Source organism: Muscardinus avellanarius (genome assembly GCF_963383645.1).
Source record: "Muscardinus avellanarius genome assembly, chromosome: 11".
Taxonomy (NCBI): domain Eukaryota; kingdom Metazoa; phylum Chordata; class Mammalia; order Rodentia; family Gliridae; genus Muscardinus; species Muscardinus avellanarius.
The window spans coordinates 56,903,041-56,923,344 of record NC_137797.1 but is presented as its reverse complement, the minus strand read 5'-3'; the positions used below and the strand labels follow the sequence as shown (position 1 = coordinate 56,923,344).

The 20,304-nt window shown below is 40.1% G+C and overlaps 1 protein-coding gene across 2 annotated transcripts in view; it reads right to left on the bottom strand.

The window, feature by feature from the left end:
- Positions 1-20,304, bottom strand: part of LOC308270657 (uncharacterized protein C12orf56) — a gene marked incomplete at both ends in the record, with an annotated part of 104,482 nt that overhangs the window by 49,763 nt on the left and 34,415 nt on the right. The gene's annotated exons all lie outside the window — the stretch shown is intronic.

The following is a 20,304-nucleotide window of genomic DNA, read 5'->3' as shown; positions in this document are numbered from 1 at the left end:
CCCGAGGACGCGGCTTCATGCCCGAGGACGCGGCAGCAGTGCCATACTGCCGGCGGCCCGGCGAATTCATGGGACGGCCACAGCAAGCCAAGGGGAGCCGCTGCGGAACAGCCAGGCAGGATTTCTCCGCGCACAGGGCATCTAAAGCTCCCAGTGGCTGAGCTCAGCACACGCTGTAGGGATTCAGAGTGGAAATCAAAACCAAGAAAAAAAAACGCCAGCCCCATAGCCGAGGGCGTAGCAGCGGCGCCATATTGCCACCAGTGGCAACAGCACCGAATTCACAGAATTCAGTACAGCTACATCTGCGTACTCAAGAACAGTGAGTCAAATTGTGGGCCACAGAGGAGAAATCCCAGTACTGTACTCACTGGGACTTGACCCAGTGGGAGAGGGGCAGTGGCAGTGATATCACACCATAGGAGAACGTGCAACCTGGCACCCCCCCACAGTCTAAAGAAGCCTCTATCGACTCTCTGGGTCGGAGACTCTGTGATACAACCCAGTAAAGGAGTAGTGGGGTCTGAGATACTACTGACTCGAGATCCAGAACACCTTAAGTGAAGTCATAGTGACCCAAGGGAAGAACCCAGAGAAGGCACAAACTTCCGAAATCATGGGAAAGAGGAATGATACTGGAGCAATGAATGCTCACAACCCCACAACATCAGAACCTGATAAAACAGAAAATCAGAGATTTCTAGATGATCAAATCAGGAAAATAACTGTAGAAATAATAGAGGTGCTTCGAAAAGAACTCAGAGAGAGCCAAAAAGAGATAAAGGATGCAATTAATGAAGTAAAGGCCTCAATTCAAAGCACAAACAACCGATTAGAACACATGGTGAACAGAATCTCGCTCTTAGAAGATGATCATTCCAAAAATGAACGCATAGTTTCTAATCTAGGAAAAAATATCCGACAGCAGGAATCTGATATTGAAGAAATATGGGCCCATTTTAAGAGAGCTAACCTAAGAATAATTGGAATAGAGGAGGGAAAAGAAAGTGAAACCAAAGGGATCAACAATCTCTTCAAGGAAGTAATAGCAGAAAATTTTCCAAACATAGAGCAAGAGGTTGATACACAGGTCCAGGAAACTTATAGAACTCCCTTTAGACAGGATCAGAGAAGAGGATCCCCACGCCACATAATTGTCAAAATGACCAATGTGGAAGCCAAGCAGAGAATCTTAAAGGCAACAAAAACAAAGGGCCAAGTGACATTCAGAGGCAAGCCAATTAGAATCACTCCAGACTTCCCAAACCAAGTCATGAGAGCCAGAAGGGCTTGGAGTAACATATTCCAAACTCTGAAAGAAAACAACTTCCAGCCAAAAATTTCCTACCCAGCAAAACTGTCTATCAAATTAGATGGAGAAATAAGAAGCTTCCATGACAAACAGAAACTGAAGGAATTTATGTCTTCAAAACCAGCACTAGAGAAAATACTCAAAGAGATTAACTACAAAGAAGAAATAGGTAACACACATCAGAACTAGAGAAACAAGATTTTCCATCCAACAGACAACTAAGATTGGTTATCTGTGGAGATTCATTATTTATGTTAGTCTTTTACCTATCTGTAAAGGGTATTGTTTGCCTTTATTATTGTTAATTTTTAGGATTTCTAGTTGGAATATTAATATACCTTCAGATATAGCATTTGGAAATATTTTATCCCATTCTATTAGTAACTGTTAACTCTGTTTACATTGTCTTTGGATATACAATATGTTTTTTATTTTTTAGGGAGTTTGTATACTCTTCTGTTGCCTGTGCCATTGAAATCATAACCAAGAAATCACTGCCAATTTCAATGCTGTGAGGTTTTATGACCCAGATTTTCTCCTAAAAGTTTATAGTCTTAAGATTTATATTTAGGTCTTTTATCTATTTTGAGTTAATATTTGTATATGGGATTAGGTAAGGGACCAATTTTATTCTTTTCCATGTAATTATTATTTTTCAACAATATTTAGTTAAAAGATTATTATTCCCACCACCAAATGTTCGTGGAAACCTTGTCAAAAATAACTTGACAATATAGGGAAGAATTTAGCTCTAGGCTTTTATTTAACTCCAATGGTTTATATATCTGCCTTTAGAAGAGTACTACACTGTTTCAATTATTGTAGCTTTATATGGTTTGAAATCAGAAAATATATATCTTCTAGCTTTGTTCTTTTTCAAGATCGTTGTGGGTACCTAGAGTACATATTCCATATTAGGATAGAGTTTTTTTCTGAAAAATAAATATATAAATATATGATAGTTTCACCTAAAAAATAGAAAAAATAGATTCTCTGGTAAGAAAGAAAGCAAAAAGAAATATTGAAATGTTATCTTTAAGTCATCAAAAGCTTGGTATCAGACAAATGAAACTGTTATGTGAGATTATCATTTTTAATTTTTGATAAATTGCTATAATACAAAAAAAAGGTGAATCAATACGTGGGATTGCATGAAACTGAAGAGCTTCTGTACAGCAAAGGAAACGTAAAGAACCTCAATCAAGAGCCAACAGAATGGGAGAAGATTTTTGCCACCTACTTCTCCAATAGAGGATTAATATCTAGAATATATAGAAAACTCAAGAAAATCAGCAGTAAGAATACAAATAACCCAATTAAAAATGGGCAAGTGAACTAAATAGACACTTCATTGAAGAAGAAAGTCAAATGGCCAATAAATGCATGAAAAAATGCTCAACATGATTGGCAATCAGAGAGATGCAAATCAAAACTACCCTGAGATTTCACCTAAATCCAACTAGAATGGCAATCGTTCAAAACACAAACAACAACAAATTCTGGCAAGGATGTGGAGAAGTGGGAACTCAAACATTGTTGGTGGGATTGCAAATTAGTGCAACCACTTTGGAAAACAGTATGGAGGATCCTCAGAAGAAATGGAATGTACTTACCATTTGATCCAGCAATACCACTTCTGGGTATCTACCCAAAAGAAAAGAAATCAAACTACCAAACTAATGCATGTGTATCTATGCCCATAGCTGCACAATTCACCATTGCCAAACTATGGAACCAGCCAAGATGTCCATCGACAGATGAATGGATTACAAAACTGAGGTATGTACACAGTGGAATTTTACTCGGCCATAAAGAAAAACACAATTATATCATCTACAGGGAAATGGGTGGAACTGGAAGACATTATGCTAAGTAAGATTAGTCAGTCACAAAAAAAGAAGAAATTGGATGTTTTCTGTAATATGCAAAAGCTAGGGAGAAATGGGTAACAGGAGAAACTCTAGATGAAGAAAGAGATCCTATAGAGGAGCAAATAAGGCGACCTGAGGGGATGGGGGTGGGGGGAGAGGAAACTCTCTAAAGCGCATGATGCATTTTAACAAATATATCAAAGTCAATCACTAAGCCAAGCATGAGAAGGAGGGATAGGGAGGGAATGGGGTAGGGATTGGGTAAGGGTTAATTGAGTGATGTGTATATGTATGTCTCCACAAGTCTTTTATCCCATTAAGATATATGAGTACAATACACCAATTAAAAATTTTTTTAAAAAAGAAGAGGTCATAGGATGCCACATTCCAGTGAAGGAACCAAGAGCCGGCAGGTGGGAAGTGAAGGTGATGGGGAGCGCTGGGGCTCAGACAGAGGGGCAAGAGAGCCTCCCTGAGCAGACTGCTCTTGTGCTCCTGAGAATGCAGGAAGACATGCAGACTGTCCTGCTGAGACTCCAGAAACTGGAAACACTGGCTGCTTCACAGGGGAAACCACGCGCATTGCAGAGCAGTAATCAGTGCTCACAGAACATCTTGGTGGCTCTTTGAGATGTCTCCTGGTGCGTTCTCTTTTGCTATTATATGGCATTTTATTGCCCAGTGGTTGGTGCATTTATAACATCAAAGAAGGAGAAGAAAATTGAACTGAAGAAAATAGTATTTTACTCAAGAAGACTGCTAGGCCTAGATGATGCCAGAATAAGATAGAATGAATTTCACAAGAAAATTCTAGTTTGTGATGATTGTATTTTTTGTTGTTGTCTGGCATTTTGATTCATGTATATATGTATATATATACATATATATGTATATATATGTATATGTATATATACATATGTTATATATACATATGTATATATACATATATATGTATATATGTATATATACATATATACACATATATATGTACATATATATACATGTACATGTATATATACATATGTGTATATACATATATATATATACATGTATATGTATATATATGTATATATATACATATGTTATATATACATATGTATATATACATATATATACATATGTTATATATACATATATATGTATATATATGTGTGTGTATATATGTATATATATGTATGTATATATATGTATATATATATGTATGTATATATATATATATTGCACTACACAAATGATAATATTTTAAGGACTAATATTGCTGATACTTGAACAATCAATCTCAACTAAATTATAAACAGCATACATAGATTCACCCTACCTTTGAATTTGAAGGACATTAAATTATTAAGTATTGTTTGATAAAGTTTACCTGATTATCTCCCATAGAGAAATATGATCTCCTTTTCAAGATACAGTTTGGCAATGAGATCAGATTTATAAATGGGTATTTTTAGTTTTCTAAATTAATTGTGAAGCCGGACATGGTGGCACAAGCATGTAATCCCAGTACTAGAAGGCTGAGACAGGAAGACTGCAGGTTCTAAGCCAATCTCAGTAACTTATCAAGGCTCTCATCAACTTGGCAAGACCCTGTTTCCAAATTAAAAAATAAAATAGGCCTGGAAGTGTAGCTTGGCATGTCCCTGGGTTCATTCCCTTCCCCAGCACCACAAAAAAAGAAAAATGAAAATAAATTAAATATGAGAAAGAATGAAAACCAAGAGTGAATTTCACATGTTAGATAAAATGTATGTATGTATGTATGTATGTATGTATGTATGTATGTATTTTGCAGTACTGGGGCATTCTACCTCCAGGTTACACCCTCAGCCCTATTTTTTATTTTCTTTATTTTGAAACAGGGTCTCAATGAGTTGCAGAGGGCCTCACTAAGTAGTAGCTGAGGCTGGCTGCGAACCGCTATCCTCCTACCTCAGCCTCCCCAGTGCTGGGATTACAAGTGTGTACCACCACATCCAGCTGGTAAAATTGATTTTATATTAGTCACTGAATTCCCATGCCAGGTAGTTCAAGATTGCTAGAAGAATCTTCTCTATTTAACTTTGTGGGCTGCACATAATCTTCCCTGGGTACTCATAACTCAAGACTTCGTGTTCAGGCATCACTATTAAAAATTAGAGCACTTTGTACAAGTCTTTTTTTTGTGTGTGTGTGTGGTACTGGGGTTCCTGGAAGCCTTTCTACCTCGGGGCTACACTCCCAGACCTATTTTTACATTTTCCTTTTGGAAACAGGGTCTCCTAAGCCGGCGCGCGGCTGGCTTCGAACCTGCGCGATCCTCCTGTCTCCGCCTCCCAAGCGCGGGGATTACAAGCGTGCGCCACCACGCCCGGCGTACAAGTCTTTTTTTACATATGATTCACAGAATAAAGTTAAGCTGCTGATGGAAATGATAAAGAATGGGCTTAATATAAGCTTACAAGTGGATTTTTGGCCTACAGATGATTAATATGATTTTAATTCAATCATACACCTAATAGTTCCTAATCATACACATGTAGTTTGTAATAATTTCCCTTTGAGGATATTTAGTGTCTGCTTGGTGCTTTGAAATATAAAAATGAAAATTTATTCCTGTTACTTTTACAAAGGTGAAAAAGGAAACACATGAAAATCACTTTTCTGAGCTGGGCATGGTGGCGCACACTTGGAATCCCAGCATTTAGGAGGCTGAGACCAGAGGATCGCGGTTCACAGACAGCCTGAGCTACTTAGTGAGGCCCTCCGCAACTCAGTGAGACCCTGTTTCAAAATAAAGAATAAAAAATAGGGCAGGGGGTGTAGCTCGGAGGTCAAATGCCCCTGGGTTCCATCCCAGATCCACAAAAAAAAAAAAAAAAGAAAGAAAGAAAGAAAGAAAGAAAGAAAGAAAGAAAGAAAGAAAGAAAGAAAAGAAAAAAGAAAATCACTTTTCTGCAACTGGTGAACTCTAGGGACTGGATGAGCTCTTCACCTCCTAGTGCCTCAGTTTCTCCTTTGAGGTATAATATTTGGATATGCCTTCTTGTATTGGAAGAATCTGCAAGATAACAAGCCATACACTTCCAAATGAATAAGGCATAACCAGCTAATGGAAATGTAAGTCCCTTATCCCACCTCTTACCTTTAGACCAAAAGGAAGACTGTGACTGAGTCTGTGAAGATTATATTTGAAGTCATTTTCCCTTATATCTTCCCAAACTCCCTACTCGCTTAGCTCTACTTTGTGCCTTAAAGATTTTTTTGATTCAGAGGCTTTGTAGAAGATCATTTTGAAGCATTCCTTATATGTATGATGCTGGGTTTAGTATCATGAGTTCAGAGTATTTAAGAGGGAAAGAATGAGTGTGTATGTAAGACACAGGTGGTTCTTTATTTACCTGAAGAAAAAAGGTGTGAGTATACAATTTGCTCTTCCTAGACTCTTTTTCCATGTAAATTGATGGGCTTTAAAAAATCCCATCTTGATTACAATGTGTCTGTCTATAATGATTTACTAATATTTACTTAAAACAACTGCCCTCTATTTATTTTAAAAATGAGATGGGGGTGGTGGCGGATGCTTTTAACCCCAGTATTCAGGAGGCTGAGACAGGAGGATCATGGTTTGCAGACAGCCTCAGCTACTTAGTGAGACCTTTTGGAGGCCCTTTGCAACTCAATGAGACCCTGTTTCAAAATAAAGAATGAGAAATAGGGCTGGGGGTGTAGCCCAGAGGTAGAATGACCCTGGATTCCATCCCCAGTACCACACACACACACACACACACACACACACACACACACACACACAGAGGAATGAAGCAAGTAACTGAATATGTAGAAATAGTTTAGTCCTGTGGACCAGGGATTATTTTCAAAAATTAGGTATCAACTCAACATCAGAAAATGGTGGCTTTTCTTTTAGTATATAAATAAAATGCAAATTAAGGACATAGGCAGTTGTGATTCATTACAAGCAGTCAGGGGTAACTAACTCCTAGGGATAAACATTTGTATCTTATTCCAAAGTCTTATTTTTTAGTTTGAAAAACATTTTACACATAGTTCTTGTATATAAAAGTAAAGACATAGGGTATAGTGTTACTGCTTTAACAAGAACCTCATTTAAAAATTTAATTTGACAGCTATGGTATTTTTTAATGATCAACTCCTTTTTGTTTCTTTATTGTAAAACTAACTTAAAATGTTCATGAGAAATGATATGGTTTTTTTATTACTTGTTACTATTGGTGTACTAAAGATTAAATGAGAATAAATAATGGGCATTCAAAAAGAGAATACTCATTCTACTCTACACCCCCAGCTCTATTTCATTTTATTTTTCAGTACTAGGGATTGAACCCACAGGAATGCTACCTCTGAGCTACACTTTTTTTTTTTTTTTTTTTTTTGGTGGTACTGGGGTTCCTGGAAGCCCTTCTACCTCCAGGCTATACTCCCAGACCTATTTTATATTTTTTAATTTGGAAACCGGGTCTCTTAAGCCAGCGCAGCTGGCTTTGAACCTGCGCGATCCTCCTGTCTCTGCCTCCCAAGCGCGGGGAGTACCACCAAGCCCGGCTTTCATTTTTTATTTTTAGACAGGAGAGTCTCGCTAAGTTACTGAAGCTGGCTTTAAACCTGCGTTCTTCTGTCTCAGCCTCCCAAGTACTGACATTACAGGTGTGTGCAGCCACCACTACCACCACCCTGGCTTAAGTTTGTGTTTTCACACCTTAGTTGACCTAAGCCTCAGTTTTCTCACAATAATACACCAATCAAAAGACTTCTATAAGGATTAAATAAGGAAATATGTGCAATGTGTTTATTATAGCACTGGAAACAATAGATGCTATTAATACTATTCTATATTGTCATGAGTTGACGGTTTATCTTTTTATATCAAGGTATCTAACTCTCACATATGATAGGAGGTGCTATGGAAGTAGAGAGCCACTTTCTTTTTTAGTTGTTAAATTAATTTTATTTATTTTTTAAAAGGCAAAGAACTGGAGTAGGTATATCTTTATTTGTTTATTTGTGGTACTGGGGATTGAATCTAAGGGCATTCTACCTCCAGTCTTTTTTTTTAAACAGGGTCTCACTAGGTTAATGAGAGTCTCACTACTTTCTGAGGCTGCTTTCAAACCTACAGTCCTCTAGTCTCAGCCTCCTAAGTGCTGGGACTACAAGTGTGTACCACCATGCTTGGCTGTTAATTAATTTTAAACAAACATAAAACTCATTCATCGTCTGTATAGTGCTATTGACTGTGCTGAGTTCCAAACTCCAGCTCCCTCGCTCTCTGGCCTCACACATGCATGTGTGCACACATATGCACACACCTAAGCGTACTCAGAGTAGTGGTCACCCCACGTCTCTCATCCTAGTTGCATCAAGGGAGTGCTGAGCCTCATGCTCGTCCTGCACATACCATGGCCAGATTTGAATCACACAACTGGGCAAATTACTGCATATGATGTGCAACCCCTGAATGCTCTGAAGTATTTAACTCTATTTTCTTCTTAGGATTCTAGTATTACACAACAGTGTTGATTTTCTAAGAATATAGAGTGCTCACACTACAATTTTTAGATAAATGAGTGTTATGGATTGAAAGTTTGTGTCCCCCTCCCTCCCAACACTACCATCAAATTCAAATAATGAGGATTTAACCTCCAATGGGATGTCCTTAGGAGGTGGAGCCTTTGGGAAGTGATTAAGTCATGTGGGTAGAGCCCTCCTAATAGGATTAGTGCCTTCATAAAAGAGGCCTCAGAAGCCTCTTTAAGCCTCTTTCTACCATGTGAGGATACAAACAAGAAATAAGCAGTCTGCAACCCCAAGGAGAGCCTTCACCATGTGGCACCCTGATTTTAGACTTTTAGCCTCTGGAACTGTGAAAAATAGATTTCTTATGTTTATAAGACAGTCTGGTTCTTGTTGTAGCAGCCTAAATTTACGAAGACAATGACTATGCCAGTTTAGAAATTAAATAAATAATATATAACCCATGTTTGTTTGTTTAGCTGTTTATGAACCAAATGTAACTAATGTGGCACATTTTACAACTTCCTGTAAAGTTATATTTAAGTCAGTTTTAAGTGTTGAGTACTAAAGTTTAGTATTCAACATATTGAGATGATTTGGCTTTATTTCTGATAAACTAAATTTATTATCATTTAAATTTGGCTATTATTCCTAATCCTTTTTAAATATGTGAATGCCTGGGAATCACGTACTTTACGTAACAGCGATTATTATTTAAAGGAATCCTAGGTAATCTTATTTGTGAACTCAATAAACCTGTAATACTAGTAGGCTAGTAAAAAAACAAAATGAAATCTCTGGCTAGAAATGGATATTAAAATTCAGACAGAAGCCGGGCGTGGTGACACACGCTTGTAATCCCAGCATTTGGGAGGCTGAGACCTGGAGGATCGCGGTTCGCGGACAGCCTCAGCTACTTAGTGAGGCCCTCTGCAACTCAGTGAGACCCAGTTTCAAAATAAAGAATAAAAAATAGGGCAGGGGGGTATAGCTTGGAGGTTGACTGCCCCTAGGTTCCATCCTCAGACCCACAAAAAAAAATTCAGACAGCAACCATTTTAGCTTAATAATAACAAACATACATGGCAGTTATAAAGTTGTCACAAAAGAATGTCTCCAGGGTAATGCTGGAGATACTGTAAACACTCAATGCTGTGTGAGAGCATTAAGCACCAAAGTGATATTTAAAATAGCTATCACGATTATGCTCTCAAGTACAAAAACACCACCTAAGTCCTTGGAGAATTCTTGGCGTTAATGCGGTGGCTAGATTCCACTTAAAACCTTGTCCTTTCGCCAAATGATTGCTGACTCCTTATCTTCTGAATTTTTGTACATGAAAATGAAGTATATATAAAATAAAGAAATTCTCATCCTTGTCCAAGATGTTTGTAGTTACTGAGAATAATTTGGGGGAAAAAAAGAAAAAAGAACTTATGGCTGTCAAAGAAGAAAGGGAGATGAAGTTTTCTATTGTTCATACTGTTGCTCCCATTGCTATTTATTTCATTGATTTCTGACCTATTTTATTTTCTTCTTTCTTGCTTTTTAAAGTTTGTTCCACTGAAGCAGGATCAGCCTGCAGTGGAACCTTGGGAAAGAGGAAATTGGCTAAAGTAGAAGTGTTGGCCTTCAGATCCATCTGTTACTGCCATTCTGTTTGTTAGTGAAGACGACAGCTGACCCCTGTACTAAGAGGTCCAGTACCCTAGGGTCAGCCCAGCTGGGTGTGTTCTAGTGTGCTCTGTCAGAGCTATCACACGTGGAGCCAAGGCTACCCGACTTAATGTTGGGGGAGGAGTCATATGTGCCAATCAGTCTTCACAGTGGGGTCCCGGATGTGTGGCACATGCTAAGCAGAGCCAAAGCCTGCCATGTATTACTACTAGACACCTTCAAACAAATACACGCATATGGCCTACAGCACTGACTTGAGTACAAAGGACATTGTAGAAATAAGAATGAATAGAGTTTATGCCATGAATGTTAGGTTACTCTATCTCTGGAGTTAAGACTACATGCAGACGAGGTTCAAGATGCCTCCAGAGAATACCTGGGGAAGGTAAAAATATTTATGTCTGAAGTACCCTTAAAAGCACCATAGAAGCCGGGCGTGGTGGCGCACGCTTGTAATCCCAGCATTTGGGAGGCTGAGATCGGAGGATCGCGGTTCACAGACAGCCTCAGCTACTTAGTGAGACCCTTTGCAAATCAGTGAGACCTGGTTTCAAAATAGAGAATAAAAAATAAGGCACGGGGTGTAGCTCGGAGGTAGAATGCCCCTGGGTTCCACCCCCAGATCCGCAAAAAAAAAAAAAAAAAAAAAAAAAGCACCATAGAAAAACCTATAGTTTGTGTTACTGTTAAGTCACATGACATCATGTGTCACATGTCATATCTTAGCGAGTGTATCCAGAACAGTCATCCTCAAAATGTAAACACTAGGCCGGGCATGGTGGCGCACGCTTGTAACCCCCGCGCTTGGGAGGCAGAGACAGGAGGATCGCGCAGGTTTGAAGCCAACCGCCCGCGCTGGCTTAGGAGACCCTGTTTCCAAATAAAAATGTAAAAATAGGTCTGGGAGTGTAGCCCGGAGGTAGAAGGGCTTCCAGGAACCCCAGTACCACCAAAGAAGAAAGAAAGAGAGAAAGAAAGAAAGAAAGAAAGAAAGAAAGAAAGAAAGAAAGAAAGAAAGAAAGAAAGAAAAACACTAGAGCCGGCCCTGGTGGTGCGAGCTTGTAATCCCCGCATTCGGGAGGCTGAGGCAGGAGGATTGTGGTTCATGGACAGCCTCAGCTACTTAGTGAGATCCTTGCAACTCAGTGAGACGCTGTTTCAAAGAATAAAAAAATAGGGATGAGGGTGTAGCTCGGAGGTAGAATGCCCCTGGGTTCCAACCCCAGTACCACACACACATACACACCAAAAAAATGTAAACACCATCACATACATAAAATTCACATTATTTCAACTTACAGTCATTGCACAGGACTCTTTATGCGGTCATCTCTAGTAACAAGGCTATCTAGAAAGGTAAATGTTTTTAAACTGAGGTTCAACTAATAAAGAATTGAAGAATTTGCTCATTCTCTCCCCATCCTAGCTTTAAGGGACACTTAAGTAGGTCACAATATAATTTTCCTTTAAAAAAAAACCTGATGAAAAACCTACTTGTGTATGAATGTACAGAACTGGCCACTGATGAAGAGCTGCCCTAAGAAAAGAAAAACCTAAATACGAATCTCATTATCAGAGATCACTAGTCTGTTTTCCATGCCTTTGGTGTTTAGAGGCCCATTGTTTATGATTACCCTGAAAGGTAATCATACTTATGTATGTCTGATGTCCCAAGATAACAGCTTCCTTCTTATGACTTGCAGCGTCTCATAATTAGGCCTAAAACTTTACACCTCAGAGGTGTTTCAAAGCTCTGTGCATGTGAGCATCCTTTAATCCTCTAATTAGTGTTTTCCATCCCAGCCTGCCTTTTGTTTAGACTTCTGATTCAGATGTTTAATTATGGAAATGACAGTGCTAGAAAACTGTGGGGTAGCAGACCTAGCTCCCTCCCCACTCCCTTTATTTGGAAACTATTGCTCCCATCCACACAAGGGCACACAGAGGCAGACATGTTTTTAAAGACCCTGATCTCTAGACCATGGTGGATAGTTTTCAACAGTGAGTCATTTTTTTCAACCTGGGTGGGAGGAACCATCACCAGGGTTTTAATTTGATGTAGCCTGGCTTGGTGACACATGTTTGTACTTCAGAAGCTTAGACAGGATGATCACAGGTTTGTGGCCAGCTTTAGCTACTTAGTGAGGCTCTCTGCCAATGAGTTAGATCCTGTTTCAAAATAAAAATAAAATAAAATGAAAATAGGGCTGGGGTGTAACTTGGAAGTAGAATACCCCTGAGTTCAATCCCAGTTCCAAAAGAAAAAAGAATTTTATCCCAGTACTTGGGAGGCTGAGACAGGAGGATCGCAGGTTCACAGACAGACTCAGCTACTTAGTGAGGCCCTCTGCAACTTAGTGAGACCTTGTTTCAAAATAAAGAATAAAAAAATAGGGCTGTGGGTATAGCTTGGAGGTAGAATGCCCCTGGGTTCCATCCCTAGTACCAGGGGAAAAAAAAAAATTATGTAACCAGGCATGGTGGCACACTCTTGTAATCCCAGTATTTAGGAGACTGAGATACAAAAAAATCACAGGTTCATGGCCAGCCTCAGCAACTTAATGAGACTCCATTTCAAAATAAAAGAATAAAAATAGGACTGGGGATGTAGATCAGAGGTAGAATGTCCCTGGGTTCCATCCCTAATGCCATGAATGAATGAATGAATGAATGAATCGTTGATGTAAGAAAAAAATGTGAGTTGGCCTCTGGTAGTGGGAGTGGGAGTGAATTTAAAACAAATGGTGAAGCCAGGCGTGGTGGTGCACGCTTGTAATCCCTGTGCTTCAGAGGCGGAGACAGGAGGATCGCGCAGGTTCGAAGCCAGCCTTGCTGGCTTAGGAGACCCTGTTTCCAAATAAAAATATCTATTAAAAAAATTGGTCTGGGAGTGTAGCCCGGAGGTAGAAGGGTTTCCAGGAACCCCAGTACCACCAAAAAAATAAATAAATAAAACAAATGGTGACTTAGTTTGTTGAACCTTGGGGGATGTGGGATTCAATAAAAGAAATGGAGATGACACTCAGAACAGAGACAGAGACTGAGTTCTGTGCACTGAGCACCCAGTTCCAGCAGTGCCTAAGGTCCAGCCTCATTTGTGCCATTCCTACATGACCATGGTTTGGCCTCTAACCCTTTCTGATTTTGTTCACCACTGTTCATCTAAAATTGAAGACAAAAGCCAGGTGTGGTGGTACACACTTATAATCCCAGTACTTGGGAGGTTGAGACAGGAGGATTACAGGTTCAAGGACAGCCTCAGCAAGTAGTGAGACTCTCAGCATCCTAGAGAAATCCTACTTCAAAATAAAATAGGGCTGGGAGTGTACCTAGTAGGTACGATGCCCTCAGGTTCAATCCCAGTACCACAAAAAAAATTGAATAAAAAAAGCAATAATTAAGCCAGGCATGGTGATACACAGTTGTAATCCCAGCATTCAGGAGGCTGAGACTAGAGGATCGTGGTTTACCGACAGCCTCAGCTACTAATTGAGGCCCTCTGCAATTTAGTGAGAGCCTGTTTCAAAATAAAGAATAAAAAATAGGGCAGGGGATATAGCTCGGAGGTCAAATGCCCCTGGGTTCTATCTCCAGACCCGAAAAAAAAAACAATAATTAGAATACAGCAGATTATATAAAGAGAAAAATAGAAAGGCCTACATTTATGTCTATATTATGTATGTATTCTGTATGTATCTATTAAATGAATGCTGAATTACAAAAGTTGCCCCGGCAGCTCCAATAAATTCTGATATTTTGAAAAAGAAAATTCTGCTTTTAACCTAAATTGAAGTTCTACCAATTTTAGCAGTGTTCTAATCTCTATAATAGTCTAAAACAACTATGCCAGCAATTCATTAGAAACCTTTTGTTTTTATAAATTGGAAGAAAACAATAAAGCTATCTATCGGCATGTCCTAAGAAACTTTGGGAATTATATGCCAAATTTTGCAATGAAAACTCTTGAGTCTGGGAGCAGGCAGATGGCTGTCAATAGAACTGCCTCTCCTTTAATCCTCCAGCCATGAAGGGCGTGTTCAGAATTGCACTTAGTGCCCTTTTCCAAGGCACAGTCTTCCTTCAAAAGCTCAGAGCTCACAACCTTGAGAGCAATGATGAAAATACACCAATCCCTTCAAAATATGGCTTATGATTACATGTATTTAGGTCGAATTAGACCCCTACAAGCCCATATAACGCAGGCCAGGCTAGGGTGTAAATAACAGGATCATCACTCGACAAATATTAAGCCCCTACTATGTCCCAGACACTGGGCCAAGACCAGAAATGTATTAGTGAACAAGAATATGTAGGTCCCTGCCTTCAGGGAGCATTTATTCTAGTGGGGAGAACTAGAACAATAAACATGTGCTCATAGCTTTCAAAGTGCTATGGAAAAAACTCAAAGAAGGAGCTGTGGGGTTTTTGTTGCTGGTAGTGGTGGTGGTGTGGGGCATACTGTCCACCAGGAGATCAGGCAAAACCTCTCTGCGATGGGATCTTTTAAGCTAAGGCCTGAAGGATGGAAAGTGAGCCAAGTGAAGAGTGATGCTGGGAGGGGAAAAGTGTGCCCCAGCCTTTGTGATGAGTGAAAGGTAACGTGACAGGAGATGAAGCTGATGCAGTAGCAAAGGCCAGGTCTGACAGGGATGTCTAAGCAGCGGAGAAGGCCGGCCATGGTGCACACGCTTGTTATCCCAGCATTTGGGAGGCTGAGACGGGAGGATCGGGGTTCACAGACAGCCTCAGCTACTTAGCGAGGCCCTTGGCAACTCAGTGAGACCTTGTTTCAAAATAAAGAATAAAAAATATTGCTAGGGGTATAGTTTGGAGGTAGAATGCCCTGGGTTCTATCCCCAGCACCACAAAAAATAAAAATAAAAATAAAAATAGGGAAGAATTTGTTTTGTTTTGTTTTTCTGTGGAGTGGAATGCCACAGAAATTTTGAGCAAGAAAGAGACGTTGTGAAAAGATCACGTTGGCTTTAGGGTAGATAATAGTCAGGCAAAGGTGGAAAGTACTGAGGATAGAGGTGAGGAGAGGAGATTGAGGTGTTCTGTTGTGCAGATGAGAGAAGACTGAGGTTTGTATTTGCAGTGGATAAAGAGAGAAGATGATGGATTAGAAATATATCTTAGGTGTAGAACTCAAGATTCTCAATAATCCAGGTGAGGATTGACATCATTATAGTTTTTTTTTGTTTGTTTGTTTGTTTGTTTGTTTGTTTTTGTGTGTGTGTGGTACTGGGGATGGAACCCAGGGATATTCTATCTCCAAGCTACACTCCCAGCTCTATTTTTTATTCTTTATTTGGAAACAGGGTCTCACTGAGTTGCACAGGGCCTCACTAAGTAGCTGAAGCTGTCCTTGAACCACGATTCTCCTGTCTCACCTCCCCAATGCTTCTATTCTGGTTATTCCCAAACTTTGGTGGCTAGCTAACAGAACCATCTAGAGAGCCACCAAAATCACACTGTTGAGCCCCATCTCCAAAACTGAGGATTCAGTAGCCTAGAACAAAAACTGAGGATTCAGTAGCCTAGAAGAGAGCCCAGGATTCTCTGTGAGCCCTTGAAAGACTGTGATACACAGCCAGGCTCAAAGTCATGGATTTTTGCCCTACATCCAGATCAACCTTATTTCCACACTCCAGATGACCTGAATTGCCTCCTCACGTGGGCCAGTCATGCGTCAAGAGTGTAGACTAATCTCAAAGCAGTAGTACCACTTAGGAAGGCGTCTGGGTGTCCCAGATTCTGGTTTACCCAAGAAAATTCAACTCCCTTAACCAATCTAACCTCAAACAGCAGGGGTACTTGGGGGAAATGAGCCTTTTTATTCAACTGACTTCTCTAACCAAACTTGTTTAGACACAACATCATTAACAAAGTCTTCTGAAAGTGTGTAGTTAGTTAGTTAGTTAGTTAGTTATGGTGGTACTGGGGTTCCTGGAAACCCTTCTACCTCCGGGCTATACTCCCAGACCTATTTTTATATTTTCTATTTGGAAACAGGGTCTCTTAAGCCAGAGAGGCTGGCTTCAAACCTGTGTAATCCTCCTGTCTCCACCTCCCAAGCGCCAGGATTACAAGCATGCGCCACCACACCTGGCTAGTTTTATCTTTTTTTTAAAGGCCAAATAGTAGGCATTCTTGTATCTTTGATAATTGGAGTCCTTTTGAGCTTCGGAATTCTCTTCGTTAATTATAGTCTAGAAGCCAGGCATGACAGCACACACTTACGATCTCAATATTTGAAAGGCTGAAACAGGAAGATCACAGGTTCAAGGCCAACCTTGCAATTTAGTGAGACCTTCAGCAACTTAGCAAGACCCTGATTCCCTTTTAAAATAAAAATAAAAATAGGGCTGGGTGTGTACCTCAGAAATAGATGTACCTGGGTCCAATCCCTAGTGTCACAAAAAAAATAAAATAAAATTATAGTCTGAAACTGAAATTGGTGACTCAGCCTAATAGAGCAGGGAGTGGCTCTAATGTCCCTTACCCCTGGAATTTCCAATCATCCTCCCCTGAGAGAGCCACCGCAAATAAGTATCTATGCTACATAAAAATAATGTTTCTGACTGTGAAAGGGAAAAAAGCCACCCCAAATAATAATAGGGCTAAGTAAATAAATCCCCTAACCTTCTCTCTTGCTTCCCCAAAGATCCTTTTTTATGGAGATTTCAGAATGATCACTGGCTCCAGGAAGGATCTGATACCAGTTCAAATCCTCTTCCGTATATATTGATGGAAGCTAAAAATTCTGCTACTTTCTCTTTTGCTTCCAGCCACAGTGGAAAAATAGCAACCAGATAAACACGCTCACTGGAAAACAAACACTGGACAAAATATGCGAAAATAGCTTTCAAGACACTAGGCACAGCTGGACATGAAAACGCAAACCTTTGATCCCAGTACAAGGAAGGATTGCAGGTTGGAGGCCAGGCTTTGCAACTTAGTCAGACCCAGTTTTAAATTAGAAAATAAAAAGGGAGGGGGCAGGAGGGGCTAGGAATGTAGCTCAGAGGTGGAATGGCCCTAAGTTCTATCTAAGAAGGAAGGGAGAGGAGGAGGGATGGAGGAAGGAAAGAAAGAAGGAAACTAGATGGGCAACAAAAGACAATGAGCCCTGAGAGGTGGGAAATAATCAAAATGAGACCTAATGCTTGCCCTACTTTAGTGCCTTGCAAGTTTCCAGATCATAGTGTGGGGAGGGTATAGATACAGATATTGATTGTAGTGATGGCATGTGTATATATGACAAAATGTATATGCACAGGTTTTTTTGTTTTTTGTTTGTTTGTTTGTTTGATTGATTGATATTTTGTTTTTGCAGTACTGGGGGTGAAACTGGGGCATTCTACCTCTGAACTCTACCCCAAGCCCTATATTTTTTATTCTTTATTTTGAAACAGGGTCTCACTAAGTTGTGAGGGCCTCACTAAGTAGCTGAGGCTGTCTGGGAATCATGATTCTCCTGTCTCAGTCTCCCAAGTACTGGGATTACAAGCGTGTGCCACCATGCCCGACTTTGCATAGTTTTATTGTATGTCAATTATACCAAAAGGGCAGTTCACTGACAGCCTCAGCAACTTGATGAGGCCCTTTGCAATTCAGTGAGACCTTGTTTTAAAATAAAGGATAAAAAATAGAGCTGGAGGTGTAGCTCCAAGGTAGAATGCCCCTGGATTCCATCCCCAGTACCACACACAAAAAATTATTATACCTCCGTAGGGCTGTTACAACAAAATTCTACTGCTTAAGCTTTTTTCCTGTAGCTTCTGGCTTTGATGCTTGCTAAAATGAAAATCCCAGCCAGGACTGGTGGCAAACACCTGTAATCCCAGTACTTGGAGACTAAGACAGAGCGATCTCAGGTCTAGGCGAGCCTTGGCAATTTAGCAAGACCCTGTTTTAAATATAAAATATAAAAGGGATGGAGTTGTAACTCAGAGGTGGGACCCTCTTGGATTCAATCTCCAGAACAAAAAAGAAAAAGAAAGGAAAAGAAAATCTCACCGAGAGGTAACCATTTCAAATCTGTATTATTATATTAACACACTGTGCTATTAGTAAAAACCCAAGCTCAACATCTTCTAGGGATGACAAGGACATTTCCTAGGGAAGGCTAGAGAGAGGACTGTATAGGGAAGGGAGAAACAGCACAGGATGGGGAGAGGTTAACCATCTTGACCCTTTGACAATGTGCTAAGAGCTGGGACCAGCAGGAGTGGGTCACTAGAAACACATGATTTTAGTTGCCACCATAAATAGGAGGTATTATTGGCATTTAGTGGGCCAGAGTCTGGGAAGTTCAACTCCCACAGTGTGTGGGACCATTTCACATTACCAAGAATGGTGCCCCACAACCCCCCTTGGGAATCCCTGGGGGAGACAGTTCAGCCACACAAGCTGTTGTCCCTCCCCAGTGCTGTCATTTAATGGGCCTTGGTGTGTATTCTGCACTATGGTTTGCAATGCTAAATGGAAGACTTATGAGTCAGTTCTGTCTTAGCCAGTAAACTTTTCTGATGTTTCAGTTTCAATATAATCAGAACCTCCAAAGCCTTGACGACTCTGATGGGAACACAGATTTCATTTTTATAGTTAACTTCTTAAACTCCAATTTAAATACCTCCAGGAAAAGTACACTTACTATAGCCAACTTTCCAACAATTTTCTTGTCCAAAATCATTGGCTTTAAGATTAAAATTTGCTTTTTTCTTTCTTTTTTTCTCCAATGCTGGGGATAGAACCCAGGGCTTTACACATGATAGACAAGCATTCTATCAGTGAGCTGCATCCCTATGCCTGTCCCAAAAATAATGTTTTTTGTTGTTGTTGTTTTTGTTGTTGTTGTTGTTGTTGTTTTGAGCTAGGGTCTCACTATGCTGCCCAGGATGATCTTGAATCCCTCAGCTCAAGTAATCCTCCTGCTTCAGCCTCCCAAGTAGCTGGGACTACAGGCACACATCACTATGCTCAGCTCTCAGATCCACAAAAAAATATGTAAAGTTCTATAAAGCAAGTTAGTCATATGTTCCTCCTCCCCAACAGCAGTGCTTTCCTAACAGGGATTTCTCTCCTTGCCACAGCCCGTCTTTCAGGACCCCAACTCACATCCATTCCCCTCTGTCTATAATCTCTTGACAGGCTGCTCTTAGAATCCTATGCTCCCACAAAAGAAGAGATACAAAGGGCCAATAGATACATGAAAAGATGTTCTACATCATTGGCCATCAGGGAGATGCAAATCAAAACTACACTGAGATTCCATCTGACCCCAGTCAGAGTGGCAAGCATAAAGAAATCAAATAACAACAAATGCTGGCGAGGATGTGGGGAAAGAGGAACTCTTTTACACTGTTGGTGGGAATGCAAACTAGTTCAACCACTATGGAGATCTGTGTGGAGATTCCTAAGAAAGCTAGGAATAGATCCACCATACAATCCAGCTCTACCACTCCTGGGTATTTTTCCAAAGGGGTTGAAAACAGAGAACTATAGCAACATATGCATACCTATGTTCACAGCAGCACAATTTGTAATAGCCAAAATATGGAACCAACCCAGATCTCCATCGACAGATGAATGGATTGCAAAACTCTGGGAAATACACACAATGGAATTCTACTCAGCTATAAAGAAGAACAAAATCATACCTTTTGCAAGAAGATGGAAAGTCCTGGAGAGCATTATGTTAAGCAAGACCAGCCAAGCACAGAAGGAGAAGGTACATATGTTTCCGCTAATGTGCCCAAACTAGGGAATCCAGAGGATTCCAGTGGTACTCCAGATAATGGAGGGGAAATACCAGCAAAGCTTGAATGGAAAGATAGAGGAGGAGGAAGGCTGAACTTGATTAATGAGGGTCCACATCTGAATATATGTAAAATTATGAATATGGCA